At 34.8% G+C, this 19,231-nt stretch overlaps 1 pseudogene; it reads left to right on the top strand.

Annotated features, from left to right (window-relative positions):
- The first annotated feature begins 11,424 nt into the window (after positions 1 to 11,424).
- Positions 11,425 to 13,632, top strand: LOC131611372 (heat shock 70 kDa protein 4-like; annotated as a pseudogene).
- The last annotated feature ends 5,599 nt before the right edge of the window (positions 13,633 to 19,231 follow it).

Below are 19,231 nucleotides of genomic sequence, written 5' to 3'. Positions count from 1 at the left end.
TGATTTATCTTTGAAATTAAAATGTCTTTTGGTAAACAATAATGAATCATGGTTATGGCATAAAAGAGCAGCCCATATTCATATGGATCATTTAAATAAGTTAACCAAACATGATCTTGTTATTGGGTTACCTAAGATAAAGTTTGTCAAAGATAAACTATGTGATGCATGTCAAAAGGGAAAGCAAACCAAATCATCTTTCAAACCAAAGAATGTGGTGACTACAACAAGACCACTTCAATTGTTGCATATGGATCTATTTGGTCCATCAAGGACAAGAAGCTTCGGAGGTAAGTTATACGCTTTAGTTATTGTTGATGATTATTCTAGATATTTTTGGACTTTGTTTCTTGTGCAGAAAAGTGATGCTTTTAAAGCTTTTAAGAAATATGCAAAACAAATCCAAAATGAAAAGTCACTAAAGATTGTATCCATAAGAAGTGATCATGGTGGAGAATTTCAAAATGTATCATTTGAAGAATTTTGTGAAGAACATGGTATCTCTCATAATTTTTCAGCACCAAGAACTCCACAACAAAATGGAGTAGTTGAAAGAAAGAATAGGTTTCTAGTGGAACTTGCAAGAACAATGCTTAGTGATTCAAATCGTCCTAAATACTTTTGGGCCGATGCGGTTAGCACGGCATGTTATGTTGGAAATCGAGTAATCATTAGACCTATCTTAAAGAAGACTCCATATGAACTCTTCAAAGGAAGAAATCCAAACATTGCTCACTTTCACATTTTTGGATGCAAGTGCTTTGTTCTCAACAATGACAAAGACAATCTTGGTAAGTTTGATGAGAAATCCGACGAAGGTATATTTCTTGGTTACTCTCTCTCTCTAGTAAAGCATATAGAATCTATAATAAAAGAACTTTAACTATTGAAGAATCCATGCATGTATCTTTTGATGAGACTAACACCTCCAAGGAGGAAATAGTTGTTTGTGATGATGATGATCCTTTAGATTTACCCCCGGAAGAACTTTCAAATGATACAATTGTGAAGGCACCGGATGATCAAACACCAATGATCTACCAAAAAGAATGGAGAACTCATAGATATCATCCTATTGATAAAGTTATTGGTGATATTAGCCAAGGAGTTGCAACAAGATTAAATCTCAAAGATTCTTGCTTACACACAGGGCCGGTCCCGACATTTTAGATGCCCCGGGCAACAAAAAAAATAGACCCCTAACAAAAAAAAATATTTTACTCATTGACAATAAAGAAATTCCACACCATTAATTTTATTTCTATGATAAAAAAATATAAATCAAAGCACAAGTGATAATAAATAAATTAATTGTATGACAAACTTTTAAATATTTAATTATAACATATAAATAGTGTCTAAAATTTGTATTAAAAACATTATAAAAGTTACAAAAATAAAATTTGATTTTAAATCTTATTATAAATTTTAATTATATACAAATTACTTTATCACTACCTCTCCATATTCTTTCTAAATGATAGCTTAATGGAATTCTTTCTAAATGATAGCTTAATGGAATTTTCCTGCAAAAATTATTCTTTCTAAATGATAGCTTAAAATTAAAGGGCAAAGGGCCCAAAAAGTATCAAACCAAGGACATCCATGCTGGATGAGCTATGGTATAGCCACGGGAGCACAAGCACATATTGTGTAAAAATTTCGCTGACATATGTATATAGTATTTATTTAGTATTACAATTTCTCAACCACACCTCCCAAATTGAGGCCCCCGTTTTTTTTTTAGGCCCTGGGCTGTGGGCCTGCTTGCCCTTGTCCAGGGCCGGCCCTGAGTGCATGCCTTAGTTATAATTACATAACCTCATAATTATTACTTTTATTAAATTATATTTTTAAGTTTTTAAAACACCCAAATGACTGTTTTGTTCTTGAACTTTAATTAATCTATGAATTAGTTTAGGATTAAGATGTAATTATGTGAGGTATTAAATTTCTTATATTAGTAGTAGATGATAATTTATATTTAGCTTCTTTAATACTACATATCTATATTTCACTAAAATTGTAAATAAAATATTTTTACTTAAAAAATGATAATTCATATTTAGCTGCTTTAAACATACAAATAATTAAAATTCTTTCTAAAATATAATTTTTAATTATATCTACAATTTGGTTATAAGACATATCATTAGTGTAAAGGAGAGAAGTTGTCAATCATTATGTGGTTTACATGAGAATCGAGATTACATATTTTGTTGTTGTGAATTTTATAGTAAATTCATGTATGTATTGTCTCTGGTTGTTATTGTGTGAGTGGTCAAGGATTGATTAAGTTTTTCAGGGGAATTATAAGGATCATTATGAATAATTTATTTCTTTGGGTGGTCGGATAAATGATCATAAATATGTATTTCATATTATTTGGGTAGTTGTCGTTTAATTAATGTGTGAGAAGGTTAAAGTCCAAGCTTTTTATATATTTGAAGACATATTAATTAAGAACTTTTACTATTATGAGAACCGGGAAGTTTTAATAATAACTATTGAATTTAAATTAATGATTGTTTAAAGTGATTTTTAGTAAACAACCGCTATTCCTCCAAATCAATTACTTTGGTAACACACATGATCAACTAGATTGATCCTAGGATGTTCCTAAGTTTTTTTCATTATGCTTACAATTGAACTCATGTTTGGACGGAGTTTCATTTCTAATGACTACACTAAATTTTTTCTTGAAGAAAATAAACGACAAAAATGTAAAGAGAATTCGACTATTGAAAATAAATTATTGCAATGATAAAGGGTTCGACTGGGAAATAAAGGAAATATAAATAGTATGTAAAATACTTTGTAGAAAATAATTAACTTTTGAAAAGACAACAATGGCGTTTCTTATACGTAAATTCTCTGCAACTCTTTTCTCTAACACTGGTACTTTGAATATATTGAAACCTAACATATTCAAAAATCCTTTTACAGCGGCAAGGATCTTTGCATGGAAGTCAAGTGCTTTCAAATAGCCTTTTAAGTCAGAAAGGATCTTTGTGTGGAAGTCTAGAATGTTTAAATAGCCTTTTAAGGTGCCAAATATCTTTGCACAGAATTCTAGTGCTTTCAAATATTTATTTAAGGCGGCATGGATCTTTGTGTGAAGTCTAGCATGTTCAAATATCCCTTTAAGGTGACAAGGATCTTCGCGTGGAAGTCAAGCATGTTCAAAAAGCATTTTAAGGCCGAAATGATCTTTGCGGAGAAGTCCAACATACAAAATTTCATGAATGATGTCTTCCTTATTCACAAATATTAAAAGTTTCATACTCATCGTCTTCTTGCAAGATGTTATATTAAATATTTTTCAACTTTACCCTACAACGGATCTGTTCATTATCTATATAAATAGGGATTTAAGGTATAGAAAAGAATGAATAAATACATGAATAGAAAGTGAGAAATATTGTGAACAAAACATGAAGAAACTACACAGAGAAAACCATTGTTGTTGCTAAAAGTTTTATATCTTTCATTCTTTATTAGAAAGTTTCATCTGTATTAAGCTATGTGTATCAACTTACTTAGAAGCATCTTGTAAACAAAATCTTGTACTTTTAACCTTTAGTTAATTTTCTTGAGGGACTAGGGCATAGTCATGATCCTGGAGAAGTCTTTGATTGCGTGTCTTTGAGTTTGTAATCAAAGTCTGATTAATGGATTAAGACCTTATTGAGAAGGCGAAATCACCATGGTGGGTGGACTAAACTAACCTAGTTATAGAACTAGGATAAAAATACTAGTGTACTCTTACCATTGTTGTATTTGTGTTATATGTGTTTGGGTGGACGAAAAGTTTCTTATGTCTCTTTGCACCTTCACCATTTTTCTTAATGACAAGTACTGTATTTTCTAGTTATTCGACAAACTCGAAATTTTTGATAAACTTGCTTCTAAGGAGTCTTTCAATATCTTATTTGATTTAGACATTATCTCTAGGGAAAATTTTATAGGTAGTTACTTTACTGGTTTCTTACAAAGCCAAATTGGCAGTTTCAGTTCCATCATATGTTGACTTAACCATGTCATCTCGTTATAGTCTTAGGAAAAAAAATCCTCGAATTCTTTGAGTAGCTTGACCACCTGCTCCTTTAGACCAAGGTTAACATTAGCATTGATGTATGTTGGTATCCTAATTGTTCCGTATCCTAGTTGATTCTCCTCTAAAGGGTCTTGATCTTGGACTTATCTAGTCGAATTTATTGGGTCTTTTTTAAATCTCAAAGGCTCGTTGTCGTAAATGCAGTCGAGCCTGCAACTTTCTAAAGTTTTTGTTTGGACAAAGTGGCCATTTTCTATTATTTCAAGATGTTCAACAGTTGTAGCTTTAACATATAATTTTTGTAAAGTATCAGCCTCTAAGGCTACTCTTATTATATATTTTCCCATATAATATGAAGTTCGAGCAAAAATGCTCGAATGAGTCATCATTATTGTCATCCATCATCCACCTAGTTAGTGCGACAGTTCCTTCTTCAACATCTTGGTCTCCCATTATTTCTCGATCCCAGATGAAACAATGGGTGAGATGTAAGTTTAGAAAGTAAAATGCATCATTATGTGCTTTGAATGATGTTTTTATTGGATATCATGGGGAGATCTTCGCCAAATACTTGTCGAAAATGTTCCTATTGACATGATTGACTTCAGCCATAAAGTAAATCTGATCAACTTCTTATTGGAACAAAATATGTTTATACTGCTTGGGTTTTGATGATAAAAAAGTACTTAAATAACAATTATGTATATTAATATTTGTTTAAATGTGCAAGATCATTAAGCTCTTAATTAACTTGGTTCTAACCCAACTGAATAACTTATGAAGAGAAACATATATGACTCCGACTCTGATGGGTTAGATCTGGTCAACACATGGAATCTCTACATCTGATAATTCAGCTTCTGATGACCGGGACACATAGTACTGCGCCCCTGGTCCAAACTGTAACACCCCGATATCCATTACACGCATCAACCATGTTGGCCAACAGAGCATGTCACTAGCTTAATCAATACTCCCCCTAGGTGCCTTTTATGTAACAGCCCGAGCCTTCGGCGTTCCCGGCACTATTACCTCACGATCTTCTTTACCCCCATCTCTAGTAAATGTTTTGCCTTTCGTGAGAATCGAACCATGTACTCTGGGGTTCAAGTACATGTTCAATCCATTCCCACTACCACTTGAGCTACTAGCTCAATTGGTAGTGGGAATGGATTGAACATGTACTTGAACCCCAGGGTAAATGATTCGATTCTCATGAAAGGCAAAAACTTTACTAGAGAGGGGGGTAAAGAAGATCGTGAGGTAATAGTGTCGGGAACGCCGAAGGCTCGGCCTGTTACACAAACTCTATGTTAAAGAAGATCCATCTTGTCAACTGCCAGATTATGAAAAAGTCAACTAGGGGTTCTAGCACAAGGCTCAAGGTTGTTTGACACGACTTCTTTAGTCTACTCCAGCATTCCTATGGTCGCCTTACTTGAATAAGACACAATGGACAAAGAGTTTATTCAGAAGTTAAAGATCCTAATTATACCAACTTCCAATGTCTCTCTCTTGGAAACTACTTCATTAGCAAATATAATAACAAGAAACTACTTCATAGGAAGATATACCAATAGATAACAAGATATAATAACAAATAACTGGAGCTGATTTAATCACTAAGTTTTCGTACATAGATGATGTATTGCACATAGAAGCAAATGTTTACTTTTGCTCGGAATTTAAATTTGGTCAGATTCAAAAGCTACTATTCTAAGAATCAAATGTGTACCACAAACACAATTTAACCCCCTATTGTTGTGTATTTTCACACCTTCAGTTGGTATCAGAGCACGGTATGTGCTTAACACTTTACATGGTACAGAAAAAGACCCTGAAAGAGAAAGTTATACTAGATGGGTGACTCTGTCAGTACCTTTATTGGTTCAACCAATATACCAAATTATTATAGTGCTCCTAAAAAGAGTTACTATTCAGATAAACCACCAACATTCAACGGTGATTCCACTCACTTTGAATGTTGAAAGAGAAAAATATACACGTACATTATTGAGCTTGATGATTAGCTGGACATCCTTGAAGATGGTATTGATATTGAGGTGAATGATGTAGGAATGGTTGCAGATAAAAAAGTTCTCACACTAGCTCAAAATAAAGTTTACAAAAAACATCACAAAGTAAGAGGTATTATTGTTGATACTCTAACTCACTCTGAGTACATAAAAATCATAGATAAGTCTACTATCAAGACTATCTTTGAATTATTATGTGCTACCTAGGATGGTAATCAACAGGTGAAAGATGTTAAAGTCAACCTTCTAGTTCACCAGTATATACTCTTCAAAATGAAAGATGATGAAGACATTGAAACCATGTTTTCAAGGTTTCAATTTCATGTCGGCCTTCAGGTTTTGAACAAAAGTTATACATCTGTTGATCATGTCAAGAAATTTCTAAGGAGTCTTCCTGTGAGATTCGGACCCTAAAGTCACAGCTATTTAGAAGGTTAAAGACTTGAATACTCTTAAAAATTTGGGTTAAAAATGTTTAATTTCCAAATTTTATATTTAAACCTTTTTAAAGAAAATTCTTTTTTATTTTTTAAATATAAATATATAACATTTTAAAAATCACTTTCTAAAGAGTTGTAATAAACTAGAACATAATATCTAAATTAAAACCCATATATTGATCTTAAGAGAAAATTTACACAAAATAATTTAAAAAGTTGTATATAAATGATGATTCATGTTGAATCCTTTTTAAAGTATTTCTATATATTATTAAGAATTTTTTTTAAAGAATTGATTTTTAATATCTATATAAATAAAAAAAAAAATTATGTACATTAGTCTATTTATGAGTACTTAATTTATTAAACACTAGTGTATGATAGAAAAAAAAATTTAAATAACCATGTTTAATAAAAAATTACAAAAAAAACCATGTTTTCGGGGTATTTACCAAAATGTCTATGTTCAGGACCCCAGTTAATTGGATGCGCCAAACCAAATGGCGCATAAGTGTTGAAATTGGGTGCATGCGCCAAACCATTTGGCTAACCTAAAATTGTAAGAGTTTGCGCCAAATGGAATGGCGCATTAGGCTTAGGGTTTTTCCCTAATTGCCAAACCATTTGGCGCATTAGGCTTAGGGTTTTTCCCTAATTGCCAAACCATTTGGCGCATTAGGCATCCACTTATTTTTTTTATTAGCTAAGTGCTTATATATACTTTTTTTTTTCAACTTTTTTTTTTTAGTTTTTATAATTTAATGTAGAAAACGTAAATTGGCATTTGATAATCGAAAACGAAACATCGGTTACAATTGATTAAAGAAACGATACATCTACAACAATTGACTAAAGAAAACACAACAAAATGCTTAATGGCGTTCATCACCAAGATAGCCATCCTATCCCTATATATATATATAGGGATAGGATCAAATGACACCAAGGTGTCAAAGTTTAATTTGACACCAAATCTCAACCGTTAAAATAATTGATCAAACGGTGATAGTAAATAGCCAATTTTTTAGGAGAAAAATATGCTAAATATTTTTTTATTGTTATTTTATTGCATTTACTATCACTGTTTGATCAATTATTTTAACGGTTGAGATTTAGTGTCAAATTAAATTTTGACATCTTGGTGTCATTTGATCCTATCCCATATATATATATATATATATATATATATATATATATATATATATATATATATATATATATATATATATATATATATATATATATATATATATAATTATATACATTTTTTATATATATTCCTGTGACAGACATAGATCAACGTGCCTCTATCTAGTATCGTAATGTTGGAATCCTGTGACAAACATAGATCAACGTGCCTCTGTCTAGTCTCGTCATGTTGGAATCTTGTGACAGACCTAGATCAGCGTGCGTCTGTCTAGTCGCATTATGTTGGAATCTTGGGACAGACCTAGATCAGCGTGCGTCTGTCTAGTCTCGTCAATTTGGAATCTTGGGACAGACCTAGATCAGCGTGCGTCTGTCTAGTCTCGTCAATTTGGAATCCTATGACAGACCTAGATCAGCGTGCGTCTGTCTTGAGTCAATGCAAAGCTGTAAGTATTACCCTATATAAGACAACCAATATTTTCTAAACATTACAACACACACAAACAATATTGCCTACTCTGACCTGATATTACAACACCCAAACACTAACCCGAAAAATGGCTTCATCTCCCCAATACCTTGTACATGCCCATCTAAACGGTGAGACTTACTCACATGAAATAGCCAGTTTTGTGATGAGAAACACTCAAGTTGTGCCATTTTTGTTAAGCAAAAGAGCCACCTTTACATCCTTCATTCAGCGACTACACGCTAAGATTGCAATGGGTCCTATGCAAATATTTTTTACCAATAACCCTCTTTCAATGACAACAACACCGTCAAGTTTTATGAGATGGAGATTGCAAATGACGAAGACCTCCAAGATATGTTTGCTACCCACGAATACTCTGGCTTGGATTCCATCGAGCTGTACGTTACTATACAGGTTGAGACACAAGAAACTCATGTTGTCCAGTCACAAGTTATAGACCCACCAGTCAACGAGTAAGAAGAGGTTGATGTCATAGACGAGGAAGAAGAAGATCTGGAAACTGAATTCGATGACATGGTCAACGAGGAATCCGATGATGAGCAACATATGTCGGTGCCTCCATCCCATGTGTGCGCACCTCCAGCACATATGAGTAACTTGAACCTGCAAGGTGACGAACCATCGTCCGACATCTTCTTCACACCGTACATCCAAAATGGCGATGAGTTAAAGGAAGGAGACAAGTTTCATTCTAAGGAGGCATGTCTTAGAACAATAAAAAATGGCACATGGCGCACAACGTTGATTTTGAAGTAGATCGTTCAAACCTGGAACGGTATGTAATCCTTTGTAAAAATCCAGAGTGTGGCTTCAGACTGTTGGCTTCTTATAGGAAGAGAAGTAATGCATGGAAAATAGGGTCGATTACGCAACAACACACGCGTGTCAACCCTAACACTTCCCAGGATCATACAAAACTCAGTGGCGATCTCATCTGTCAGGAGATCTTGCCTCTAATAAGCTCTGATTCGTCTTTGAAGGTCAAAAATATTATCTCGCATATCGTTACAACCTTCAATTACACTCCATCTTATAGAAAGGCGTGGGTTGCAAAAACAAAGGCAATTGAGATAGTCTACGGCAACTTGGAGGAGTCATACAAAATTCTTCCCCGCTACCTCACTGCGCTACAAATTTACGCACCTGGCACTGTTACTATTCTTGAGACACTGCCCGTGCATGCCCCGGATGGAAACCCTGTCCAAGGAAACGGAATATTCCATCGGCTTTTTTGGGCGTTCAAACCTTGCGTACAAGGGTTTGCACATTGTAAACCCATACTTCAAATTGATGGAACATGGTTATACGGAAAATACAAAGGAACCATGCTTATGGAGGTTGCACAGGACGGAAACAACAACATATTTCCAGTGGCGTTTGCAATTGTCGAAGGTGAAACTGCCGCGGCTTGGAGTTTCTTTCTAAGGAACCTCCGAGAACATGTTGCTCCTTAGCCTGACATCTGTTTAATATCTGATAGGCACGTTTCCATTGAGAATGCTTATAATAATCCAGCAAACGGATGGCATGACCCGCCATCAAAACACGTCTATTGTATTCGCCACATCGCCTAGAACTTCATGCGGGAGATCAAGGTTACACATCTCAGGAAGGTCCTGGTCAATGCTGGTTATGCATTAACCCAACCCATATTCCATCATTATCGGAGTGAGATTGTAATGACAAATCCAGATGCAGGTAGTTGGATAGATAACCTTTCTAGGGAGAAATGGACAAGGGCTTATGACAAAGGCGTGTGATGGGGCCATATGACGACAAATCTGGTGGAATCCATGAATGGAGTTTTCAAAGTCATTCGTAACCTTCCTATCACAACACTAGTGGAGGCAACCTACTTTAGGATGGCTTCGCTTTTCTCAATGAGAGGCAGGAAATGGGGTGATGTTAGACAATCTGGTCAACTGTTTAGCGATAGTTGCATGAAATTTATGCAACAACAATCAGAAAAAGCAAACACTAATCAAGTAACTTCTTTCGACCGATTCAACCGCACGTTCAGTGTGCGTGGAACCATTGACCACAATGAGGGTTTGCCAAGACAATAATATAGGGTTCTGCTAGACGAAGATTGGTGCGACTGTGGAAGGTTTCAAGCTTTTCGTATGCCTTGCTCACATGTCATAGCTGCATGTGCGTTTGCGCACCGCGACGCAAAATCACTACTCTCTCCAATTTACAAGGCTCAGACATTACTCCGAGTTTACAGTGTTGCGTTTCCAGTTGTAGCCAAGGAGGATTACTGGCCTGAGTATGATGGGAAGGTAGTTTGGCATAACGAAGCAATGCGGCGAAAGAAAAAGGGTCGCCCCAATAGTATGCGGATTAGAACCGAAATGGACGTCCACGACAAATTGGAAAGAAAATGCAGCTTTTGTCGTCAGGTGGGGCACAATAAAAAAAGATGCCCTAATCGTGGCTCGACCTCGTCGCAAGTTTAATCAACTCTATATTTTTCTTTTACGACAATGTATCAATTTCGCTTGCCACCTATTGTAACATTTTCTTACTCCTTCATCAATAAAGTGTGCTTTAGTAAAAAATCGAAATCGACGACGCAAACATTAATCAGGGTTACTACGCATTTTCTGAAATCGATTTATCAGACATTTTTCCGAAATTAATAGACCGGAATCAAAAACGGTGCGCGAAATTACACAAAGGGTGTTAATTTAAAAAAAAAATAACCCAACACATAGAAGCCAGATGAAAAGGCGCCTATGTGTTAGGACATGGCCTAATGCGCCATTTGGTTTGGCTAATGCATTCTTGCCTTAAATTTTAAGGGTTTGCGCCATTTCATTTGGCGTGTAACATGTGTATGCGCCATTTCATTTGGCGCGTCCACTTATCTGGGGTCCCAAACCTAGACATTTTGGTAAATACCCCGAAAACATGGTTTTTTTTGTAATTTTTTTATTAAACCTAGTTATTTAAATTTTTTTTCCGTGTATGATAATTTAAAAATATAAACAAATTCGAGATAGTGTAATATCTATGCTGGTTTTCAACTTTTCACGAAGAGTTGGAAACTAAATAGTTTTTCTTTGCATTCCAATTTCCAGTGAGCGTATTAATGGGGAAAACAAAATTTGCAGTATTCTATGAGACACTATTTATTGGAACAACAATAACAGTCGTAGGTTCATATAAGAAGATATAAAGTACATGTAGAAAGTATTTCTGTTAGTATCTCTTAGTCTTTATCTTCTGAAGAGTGAATTTGAAAATATTATTGATTCTCTTGAAAGGAGAATGGCCAAAAAATACGAGGGACCTGCTATTGGAATTGATCTTGGCACAACCTACTCCTGTGTTGCTGTATGGCAGGATCAAAACAATAGAGCTGAGATCATACACAACGATCAAGGAAACCTAACAACTCCTTCTTTTGTTGCTTTTAGTCTTTTACTAATGATCAAAGATTGATTGGCGAAGCTGCAAAAAATCAGGCTGCTTTAAACCCAACAAACACTGTTTTTGGTAATTTACCTTTTTATTTTCCTCCGTTGAATATATATACTATTTTTTTGTTATTTTTCTGCTCAGCTTTCATGAGAACATAACATACTCTTATTTCTGCAGATGCAAAGAGGTTGATTGGAAGGAAATATAGTGACTCAGTTATTCAGAATGACATACAATTGTGGCCATTTAAGGTTGTGTCTGGAAATGGTGACAAACCTGAGATCCTTGTTACATATAAGAGTGAAGAAAAACGTCTTTGTGCTGAGGAAATCTCATCTATGATTCTCATGAAGATGCGTGAGATTGCAGAGAAATTTTTGGAGTCACCTGTCAAGAATGTAGTAGTTACCGTGCCTGCTTATTTCAATGATTCTCAGCGAAAAGCCACAAAAGATGCTGGTGCTATTGCTGGACTCAATGTAATGCGGATAATTAATGAACCAACTGCGGCGGCTCTTGCATATGGCCTTCAAAAGAGAGCTAATTGTGTTAAAGAGAGAAATATTTTCATCTTTGATCTCGGTGGTGGTACTTTTGATGTGTCTCTCCTCACACTCAAAGACGATAGCTTTGATGTGAAAGCCACTGCCGGAGATACTCACCTTGGAGGAGAGGACTTTGATAGCAGATTGGTGAACCATTTAGTGAAGGAGTTTGAGAGGAAGAATAAAATGGACATTAGTGGGAACCCGAGGGCCTTAAGGAGGTTGAGGACTGCTTGTGAGAGGGCAAAAAGGACATTATCGTTTGATACTGAGGCTACAATTGACATAGATGCTTTGTATGAGGGAGTTGACTTCCATTCTTTAGTGACTAGAGCGAAATTTGAGCAATTGAATATGGACCTCTTTGAGAAGTGTATAGACACTGTTAATAGTTGTCTTGTTGATGCCAAGATGGAGAAGAGTAGTATAGATGATGTTGTACTTGTTGGTGGATCTTCTAGGATTCCCAAAGTGCAGCAGCTATTAAAGAACTTTTTTAAGGGGAAAGATTTTTGCAGTAGTATCAACCCGGATGAGGCTGTTGCTTATGGTGCAGCGGTTCAGGCTGCTTTACTTTGTGAAGGTATTAAAAATGTTCCAAACTTGGTGCTGCAAGATGTTACTCCATTGTCTCTTGGTACGGACATAGTAGGAGATGTCATGAGTGTTGTGATTCCCAGAAACACCTCAGTTCCTGTTAAGAAGACACAAAAGTATAAAACAGTTGATGATGATCAACCTTATGTTTCAATTTTGATTTATGAGGGTGAGAGAATGGTTGCGAGTGAGAACAACTTGCTTGGTTTGTTTCATCTATCAGTTCGTCGTGCACCTCGTGGACTTCCTATCCAGGTATGCTTTTCAATTGACGCAGATGGAATATTAAACGTATCTGCAGAGGAAGAAACAAGTGGTAATAAGAAGGATATTACAATAACTAATGAAAATGGAAGACTGTCCAGCGAAGAAATTGAGAGAATGATAGAGGAAGCTGAGCACTTCAAGTCTGAAGATAGGAAGCATGTGAAGAAGGCTAGATCAATGCGTGCTTTGGATGACTATGTTTATAAGATGAAGAAAGTAATGAATGATAATAGCGTAACTTCCAAGCTCACTGCTGTTGACAAGGTGAAGATCAATTCTGCACTGGTAAAGGGAGAAGAATTGATTGATGACAAAGACCAGGAAACATTTGTGTTTGTGGACATTCTGAGGGAGCTCGAGAGCATCTTTGAATCAGCGATGAAAAAGATCAACAAAGGTTAATCCGATCCGACGATGAAAAGTACTCAATGATTCTGATTCTTAATGATCAATTTTTGTTTTTATGAATTCTGTGTCTAAATGTTGGACCTGTTTGTTTTGTTTTCTGAATTATTTAGTTTGTTTTCTGATCAATGGTTACAATCCTAGAGAGTATTATGGTGATTTTCAGAATTACGAACTTTATTAAACACTTAATACTCAGGGAACTTATTGAGTTTCTTTTCCTGCACCATTGATTCTCGGGCTATGAAGCCAAGATACTTCAACAATGGGAAAGGACTAGTCTTCGACAAGTATCCAATTCTGATACGTCGGTCACACTCCATGATACGTACTCAATAAGTATTCAATAATTCTATCATTCCTTTTGAAAAATATTTTCAGAGTTCTTTCTCTGCTGCACCTTTTATACTTTTTTGATACATATTTGATAATTTTATACAAAAGTCCGTTTTTTAAGTTAATAATCTAAGACTAAAAAATAAATCTAAAGCTCGAAATTGAAGTTTGTGCAATATGGATGTAAAAGATTAAGAGTAAGCGATTTGGAGAAATATTGAGCTTTATGGGTTTAACATCAAGAGTTATTTTGACTTTTAAGTTTGGTAAAGCTAATGCCATTCTTACAACAAACACCAGTATCTATGTGTTGGATAGTGTTTCTTAAATAAATAAATATTATTTTTAAAATTATTTTATAACACAAATATAAAATTTGTCATCAATCAATTTTACTATTGCATTAATCAAGAAAATATATGTCATTAATCACATATATTATTTATAATTTATTAATCAAATTTACTACTTCATTAGCCAATAAATTATATAATATTAACCAAATTTTGACATTAAAATATAAAATGAGTAATAATTAATTGTTATACTCTATTAATCAATTTATTTGTTATAATGTTAGATAATCTATTGGCTAATGAAGTAGTAAATTTGATTAATGAATCATAAGTAAAATGTGTGGTTAACAACATATATTTTGTGGTTAATGCAATAATAAAAATGGTTAATGACAAATTTTATATGTGTTATAAAATTAATTTAAAAAATAATTTTTTTTAAATATTATTATTTTATTTAAAAAACGCTGTTCACCGTATAAACACCGTGAACAGTATTTGGTGTAAGTATTTGGTGTACACATTGGTGTAAGAATAACATTTCTCAAATGGAGGAACATATTTTTTTAGTTTTGCAAAAATGGAGGAAAAATGGAGGATGATTTGTATGTTTTGTATTAAGAATGATGTTGGTTAAATGTTAAGGATTGACCTATTGGCAAGGATTGGGATCTGAAAGTTTATTTCTCTTAAAATTTAAATTTCGAATTCTATTTTTTTAAGGAAATCAAAACAAAGGCTGAAAGTTTAAAGTACCAGTGATCATTGGGTTTATTGGTCGAAATTAGGGTTTTGGTTTACCACCGAAGTGGGTTTTCAAGTGTGCCAATGACAATTGGGCTTTACAGGGTGCCAATTAGGGATGTTAATGGGGCGGGGTAGGGGATACATTCCCATCACAATTCCCACCCTCGAGTCTATTCCCCATCCCCGCTTCGGATCCCCGTCCCCGAAGTGCCTTCGGGAAGACTTTGTTCCCCATCCCCGTCCCCGTGGGGAAAAACTCCCTGTCTTTGGGGGCCCAAACGGGGAATCCCCGCTAATGGAGGCAAGTTGACATCCCTAGTGCCAATCGAGGCTGAACTTTGATTTTTTTTTTCTTTTCTTGTTTCTTTTATGAGGCTTTTAGCGGGAAATTTCGACCCTTGATCGAAGAAGATTTAAGAGTTTCATATTCTGTATAAGTTAGCATGAAATGTGACTTCATAGAAGCTATTTCTTCTTTAGATTAACCCATGTGATGACTTGATATGTCGAAGTGAAATACAACTTCAAGTGCGTAATTGGAATATTTTTATGGAGGAAGTGCGCTTCGAAAGCTATGTTAGATGATTTCAAAAAGGACTTCGAGCGGGAAAAGTTTGAAATTTGAACTTGTGTCTGTTCTCCGGAAAAACACGTGGTATCATCAGAAAAATGGTTAATACTACTAATGAGAACCAAGGAGAACAAAATCCTCCACAAGGGTCAGGTACGGTCGTAGCATGTTCGACCAATGCTTCGACCACTATGCCTAGTTCTCAGGCCATACCTTTATCCATAGGATCTATGGCCATAAATAGTTCTCAGGCCATACCTACATCTACAAGATCTATGGCCATAAATAGTTCTCAGGCCATACCTACATCTACAAGATCTATGGCCATAAATAGTTCTCAGGCCATACCCACATCCACAGGATCTATGGCTACAAATAGTTATATACCAATGTCCACAGGAACTATGCCCACAATGGCTACAAGATCTATGGCCATAAATAGTTCCAATGCAAGTGAGGGCCTCACTTGCCTATGCTTCTTAATCAGATGACTTGTTATGTCATATTTATTTAATCATATTACAAGCTAATGATCAAAAGGGGTTGTCATTTGCAAATTATTTAAGGTACATTTGTTATTTATATACAAGTTGTGTGGTTTAAATTCATTTTGAGGATTTATGGTGCAAATATGGTCAATTATATTTTGGATTAATTCAAGCATTGGAGGTAAAAAGATACATTTGAGCAAGTGTACTTAAAGGAAAGTGGGAATTGTCATTGAATATCCAAGAAGGTTACGAGAAAACAAGTTTCAAATTAAAAAAAAATATGGAAAGTGCAAAAGGAAGTACAAGTGAAGGCAAAATTGGAGAAATAATGGAAACATGAAATTCAAATATTCAAATGGCACAATCGAGTGAAAGGTTTTCTTCATTACCGTGAAAGTCAACCGTAGATTTCAACCATACATTTCAAAAGTCATGAGTTCATTACAAAGAGGCAAAGATGTTTCGCATTACATTAGACATTGGAAAATTACATTTTTAACTTATAGTTGACTTTTGTTCAGCTGTTGACTTTTTGGTCAAACAGTTGACTAAACTCAAACTGGCCCTTGACTTTCTGGACCTATTCCCTTTTAAATCTTCATCTTCATCCATCATGCCTTCAAAAGTTGTTGCACTATGTGTAACACCCTATTTTTATTAGATTTTATTTAATTAGGATTATTTGATAATTGGTATTGTTTGTGTGTTTATTTAATTATTGTTTGAGTGATAATTATTTGATTGTGTGGGAATATATTACTTCTCTAATTAATAAATGGTAGAATTATATTAGAATTAGCTATTGGGCTTAGTGGGAATTAGAAATGAGAATAGTGGATGAGTTAAGCCCAATGAGATAATGAGAGTTAGAAGAGAATTTTATGAGTTAACCTAAATTAGATAGAAAGATAGAAAGAAGAGTAGAGAAGAAAAAAGAGGAATAGAGAAGAGAAGAGGAGAAAGTAAAAGAGGAAGTAGATTCTTGAAGATTGGAGGAGTTTGAATAGAGGTAAGGGTTAGAATCCAAGTTCTTATAGTTTATATGATTGGGTAATGTTGTGTATGCTTTCTATTCTTCAATGTCATGAATTTAGAAAATGTTAGAGTTTATGTGAAATCTATTGGATTTTGTGATTTGTTCATGTTCAATGTATTGTATGGATGACCCATGGTTAGGAACATGTTAGGAACCTTATATATGTGCTAAATTTGCTTTCAATTGATGTATGGATTGTGTATGGGTTAATGGTTGTTGTATGAGGGAATTAGGGAAGTAAAATGGTGAAATCTGAGTTTTCACGCAGTCTGGGTCGACCTATGCGGAAGCTGCGTCGACCTAAACAACCCAGAAAGGTAAAAATATGTTTTCCTTCAGTTTACGTCGACCTGAAGGAGTTTGCATCGATTTGAGAGATGTATGCGTCGACCTAGGGGTTCAATTTTGAGCAGATTTTGTAAAGACCATAACTTTTGATCCGTAACTCCGTTTTATGTGCCGTTCGAAGTGTTAAGAAGATAATGAGATTTTCTATATGATAGAGTAGGGTTGATTGGCATTTTTTTAATTTAATTATGATGTTAATTTAGAATAATATGTATCTATGTGTGTATGTTATGGATGAATCTTGTATGATCAATGTTCATGGATGCCTTATGAGATGTTAATGTCATGAATTGTGTGATCGATTGCTAAATGCTAATTGATGTTTGAGATTGGATTGAATGTCATGTTGTGTAATGTTGTGAAAAGTTGTAAAGATGTGATTGTGTAGTTTAAGAGATAGAGAGATCGTCTTAAATGTATGAGTCTTGTTTTGTTGCACACGTACACAAGCATGAGTCTTTGAAAGTGGCAATGTTAGGTAATATCGCGAAGGTTATTTACTTGTCCCAAATCTAACACTGAATGAGGTTTGAAATCTTAACGCGGAATGAGGCTTTTGAGGTGGTTATCTAGTCTATAGAGGAAAGACAATCGGCATGACCGGAAATGATAACGGATGGGATCCACATGCATATTGCATACTGTCATACCCCAAATTTGTCCTACCCCTTTACTTCTAACTGGCTTAGGCTTTACATTCATGTACATACCTTCCATTAGGTCATCTAACATGACCCATGCATTCATTAAACAATAAAATGGCTCAGGATCAAGGATCTGAAAAGGGTTCAGGTTTTACTATTGTTTTGAGGCTCCCACCTCCATTCAGGGGCTATTCAAGTGTCTTTTTCATCTGTTATGGTTGGGAGTTAAGATTTTTGATTTATGGTTACTATGGTTTCTTTCTCCTCAAGTTACAAAGCTATTATCCTTCAAGGCGCACCAAGATCGAAGGATTAGGATCTACATCCCTATGTGTATCAGGAGATTGGAGCTTCTTATAATTGGTGTCTGAAATTGTTGTTTCATTTGAGTTTCACAGGGTTTCGTGTTAAGGCGTTCTTCTATGTTCAATTATTATCTTCTTCAAGGATTCCTTCGAAGCATTATTGTTGTGGTGGATTGAATCACAAATGCAACAATATATAAATATTGATTTGCTCATTTGTTTTGGTCAACACAATTTCTGATTCTCATCATATACTTGTTATTTCAATTGCAAGTTAATTCAGATTGTGAGAATTAAAGTCAAAGATTCAAGAGTTGCCATTGAAATTTGAAGGTGAAGATTTGTTAAGTGAGCCAATGTTTTTAAGATTTGATGTGTAAGTGCTTAAAATTTAAATGATAAGGTATCGGTCAAAAGCAAGTAAAAAAGACAAGAAATGCTTTGCGCATTGGAAATAGGTCTTTGAGTTCAAAAGGGATTACAAGAGCACAATATCGTTTCAAGTCCCATTCAACATCATCATTCATTACAAACCTACATTGTTCATTACAAAGTTTCACACTTAACATTTACATCACCATCCTTCATTACCCATCACAAAACTACAAAAGAATTGCATCAAAAATACTGTTAGCCTATTGTTTCTAATCCCACTTCCTATGCCATCTTCAAGCCTTCCAGTGAGCTGCCCCCATATCATACAGCCATGAGCATCAATCCTGTTAGACGCTGGCCTTAGGATCTAGAGGGGGGGTGAATAGATCGTTCACAGTTTTATGGATTTAAACGACTTTTCAGCGGAAGTGAATTCTGAATCGACTCGCGTCTATTCCGAACCACTATTGAAACGATTATATATATGTTTAATAAACCAGTCAAAGACTTGAAGTAAATGATAAGAGTATATGTCGCAGAATCAAGATGTTTCTCTTATGAAAATCAGATTAACTTTTTGTATGATGGACAATGTTTGCAATGCAGTAAGAGTGATAGAAACAAATATACAAACACTTGGTGATAATGATCAAATTGAAGGTAATTC

The sequence above is a fragment of the Vicia villosa genome, linkage group LG6 (assembly GCF_029867415.1).
Source record: "Vicia villosa cultivar HV-30 ecotype Madison, WI linkage group LG6, Vvil1.0, whole genome shotgun sequence".
In the NCBI taxonomy this organism is placed as follows: Eukaryota; Viridiplantae; Streptophyta; class Magnoliopsida; order Fabales; family Fabaceae; genus Vicia; species Vicia villosa.
Note: the sequence above shows the minus strand (reverse complement) of the source record. Positions and strands in the feature narration are given on the sequence as shown.